The 3524-nt window shown below is 49.0% G+C and overlaps 1 protein-coding gene and 2 long non-coding RNA genes across 5 annotated transcripts in view; 2 read left to right on the forward strand and 1 right to left on the reverse strand.

Moving 5' to 3' along the window:
* The window catches only part of LOC108793792, a 15849-nt gene extending 12517 nt beyond the window's left edge, over positions 1–3332 (forward strand). Inside the window, exons 2-3 of the long non-coding RNA XR_001941672.1 lie at positions 1994–1998; positions 3212–3332. This is a non-coding gene — a long non-coding RNA (uncharacterized LOC108793792). The remainder of the gene's footprint in view (positions 1–1993; positions 1999–3211) is intronic.
* Positions 1–3524, reverse strand: part of VAMP2 (vesicle associated membrane protein 2) — an 84095-nt gene that overhangs the window by 47540 nt on the left and 33031 nt on the right. The window lies entirely within an intron of this gene.
* Positions 1–3524, forward strand: part of LOC108793794 — a 51143-nt gene that overhangs the window by 47069 nt on the left and 550 nt on the right. The window lies entirely within an intron of this gene.

A 3524-nucleotide genomic window follows, 5' to 3' on the forward strand; every position in this document is an offset into this window, starting at 1 on the left:
CGCCCAGCGCCCCCCCCCCCCCATGATGTCAGACATACAGGAGGAGCCATCAAAGTGATTGTCACCGGTCACAGATCCCTTTTGCAGGATAATTTATTTAGCTGTCTCAGTAATGTCGATTTGTTGACCTCAGAGCTTCTGGTCTTCCCGGCCAGCACTGAAATTAACTCTGTATGCCGAAAGCAGTCTTCCTCAGGCTGTAAAAAACCCCACTGACCACTGTTTGGAGTTGTTCAAAACACCCCGACGTCCAAAATTTACAGAGTAATTGTGTGTACAGACAATGATGTCATAGTATAATATATCATGACGGTCGTTATTATTGCTGCTACAACAATTTTGCAATTTGTAGCTGTGCCCCTGGCTGGAGAATAAGGTCAGCATGACAAAACATGTAATCACAAAACATGTTATAATCCGATTGTACAATCTGCTTTAGATCTGTAGTGCAAGGGCCTGCCTGATTGGATAGACTAGGTAGGTCCTCATTTTATGCAGTGTTGGTAAATCTAAAGTGGATTGTACACAGATTGTATAGTGTATGGTGAGCCTAAGGGTTACAATCTAAGCATACAATGTTTGTACAATCAACTTTAGATTTGCCAAAACTATGTAATGGGAGGACCTACCTAGTCTATCCAATCAAGGAGGCCCTTGTACTATATAATTCCTGGTAGATCTAAAGGAGATTGTACAATCAGATTGTAACATCCATGGTGAGCCTAACACAAATGGGATGTGTGACACAGACATGTCACAATGATACTATTGTGTGTCACCAGCGTGCACTGGGCAACACAGACGTCTCTGTTATCAGCAAGGCAGCAGTGAGGATGAAACACCAACATGACTGAATGGAGTGTGTGTCGCCGAGACAACCTGGTGCCATACGGCTGTGTGTCACACTGGGTGAATGTCGCGTGATGCAACTGTATGGGTGAATGCGAATGGCGTGTGTTATGTCCATCTTTACGATCTGCTTCCCATGTGCTTGTATGTGTTACACAGACACGGAGCTGGATGCATACCAGGTGAGAGCATGCACTGACCACCCAGAGCCCGCTCTGACCACCTGAGAGCCCGCTCTGACCACCTGAGAGCCCGCTCTGACCACCTGAGAGCCCGCGCTGACCACCTGAGAGCCCGCGCTGACCACCTGAGAGCCCGCGCTGACCACCTGAGAGCCCGCGCTGGCCACCTTAGAACCTAAACAGCCTCCTGAGAGCCTGCACACACACCCTGGAGGCATCAGGCCTTGAACCAGGAGCAACACAGAGTATGTAGCTTCTTAGTATTCTGCATTGCTGTAAAATGTGTTGCTAGCATTTGCAGTCCTCTATAGCTGGTGGTGATCTGCAGTGCTTACCAATGTATTGCTGGGAGTTGTAGTCCTCTATAGCTGGTGGTATTCTTCAGTGCTTACCAATATATTGCTGAGATTTGTAGCCCTCTATAGCCGGTGCCATTCTGCATTGCTTTATAATGCATTACTGGGATTTGCAGTCCTCTATAGTTGGCGGTATTCTTCATTGCTGTGTAATTTATTGCTGGGATTTGTAGTCCTCTATAGTTAGTGGTATTATTCTGTATAATTTATTGCTGGGATTTGTAGTCCTCTGTAGCTGATGGTATTCTCCATTGCTGTGTAATGTATTACTAGGTCTTGTAGTCCTCTATAGTTGGCAGTATTCGGTATAATGTATTGCTGGGATTTGTAGTCTCTGTACAACTTGGAGTCAGGGACATACCTACTAGGCCCACAGCTGCTGCCGGGCCCTAGTGCTCCACCACTGACTCCAAACTGTAGAGAGACTACAAATCACAGCCCAGACAGGAAGAAGAAGGCCCTGGTGACCGTCGACATTTCCTTAAAAAGGCCCACAAAATCCTTAGCACCAGGCCTGTGATGCTCTTAAGCGGAGAATGAACTTTAATTAGGGGCGGGGCATTCATTTAAAATGGGAATGCTTCTACAATGCGAAGTTGTGGACAGGGAAAGTGTGGCAACCTAGCAAGCTAACACACATTAAATTTATAGGACAACATCATGGGACTCTGAACGTTCTGCAGAGTATTGTGACACCTGCCGCTGATTGGTTGAAGGTTTTTGGTAGGTGGCAAATATCCTGTGTAATAACTCTGTAGCTTTCGCCACTGGCAACCATATATTATAAAGTACCCTAATGACAATAAAAATAGATATCTGCAATGTTCACCAATGGGTATACATGGACACACTCCCACAGTGCCGTAGGGAGGCGAATGAGGCTCTTGCCTCGGACGCAGGTGCGCGCAGCCAGGGCTCAGCACAAAAAACTGAGAAGCACTGAGTGGCTGGCGGCTCTCTCTCTCCTCACCACTCGGCCATGCTGCTGTGACAGCAACTCCCTCCTACGCATAAAATGAAGCCCGCACATCGCTGCCTCTGAAAAGCTTAAAACTAACTATTGTTCCAGCAGAAAAGAGGACAATATGATCAAGCACATCTCAATGACGCGTTTCACCCCCTAGCTAATCATAGAGCCAGGAAGGGGTGAAATGCATCAGGGATGCTTTGTGGAATGTCCTCCTTTGTGCTGGAACACTAAGGTTGGTTTTGAGCGGAAGTAGAGGTTTTCTGAACGTGCAAACACAGAACATTTTGGTTAAACAACATTTATTTTAATATTTATGTTGTGGGAATAGGAGGAGGGGGGAGGGGAATTGAGGGCAGTAATAAAGGAGAGAGGGGGAGAGGTGATTTATTCTATTGTCCCTGGTCACGCTCACCCCTCCCCCTCCCTCCCCACGAGACATTGCGGACAAACCGGGCAATCAGGCACAAGAGGAAAAAGGGACCAGGTGGAGACGTCTCTGCGGGGTGCGTGCCTCATTGCCCTAGCTGGTCGCAGCTACGTCATGATTGGTCCCATGTAGGAATTGTATAGAAGGGGGGGCAAGGGACAAAATGGCGCCTCTCTTGCTATTAGAGTCATGGAGTTGGTGTAGGGGTACCGGGAATTTGACACGGCCACTCCCACCAAGTTTCCCTTTACGACCTTGTCGGGCAGCAGCGGGGCAGCGGCTATGAGGCCCCTCTGTTGTATCCTCCGCCAGTGGGGTGTACGGAAGCAGAAGCCAACGCCGCCCTAAGTGCCACTTCCCTCCTAAGTGGCTATAAGGGGGGGAATCAAATCTGCCCCTCGTTACGCCTGCACTGCCCCCTCCAAAGTCAGACACTCAACACTCGACCTCTCTGGGCCAGCTCCCCTCTGCTATCCCTGCGCCTTCTGGCCATTCTGCCTCCTGCAAGGCACGTCAGCCGATTACCACTGTCAAAGTGGGAGAACGGGTAAAGGGGGGGGTGGGCTGCGGAGTGGTTTCGGCCCGCTTCTTTACACTACGTCCCTCCAGAGTAGTGGAAGAAGGAGGGGCCCCTGCTCTGCTAACCCCATAGGACATAAAAAAATGCTTTGGAGCAGAGTCTTCTGGGGGGGAAAATATGGCAGTAGAGATCATGTGACTTTCACTGGTGCCCCCCTGTT

Source organism: Nanorana parkeri, unplaced genomic scaffold, assembly GCF_000935625.1.
Source record: "Nanorana parkeri isolate BGI_ZX_2015 unplaced genomic scaffold, ASM93562v1 scaffold784, whole genome shotgun sequence".
NCBI classification, from domain to species: Eukaryota; Metazoa; Chordata; class Amphibia; order Anura; family Dicroglossidae; genus Nanorana; species Nanorana parkeri.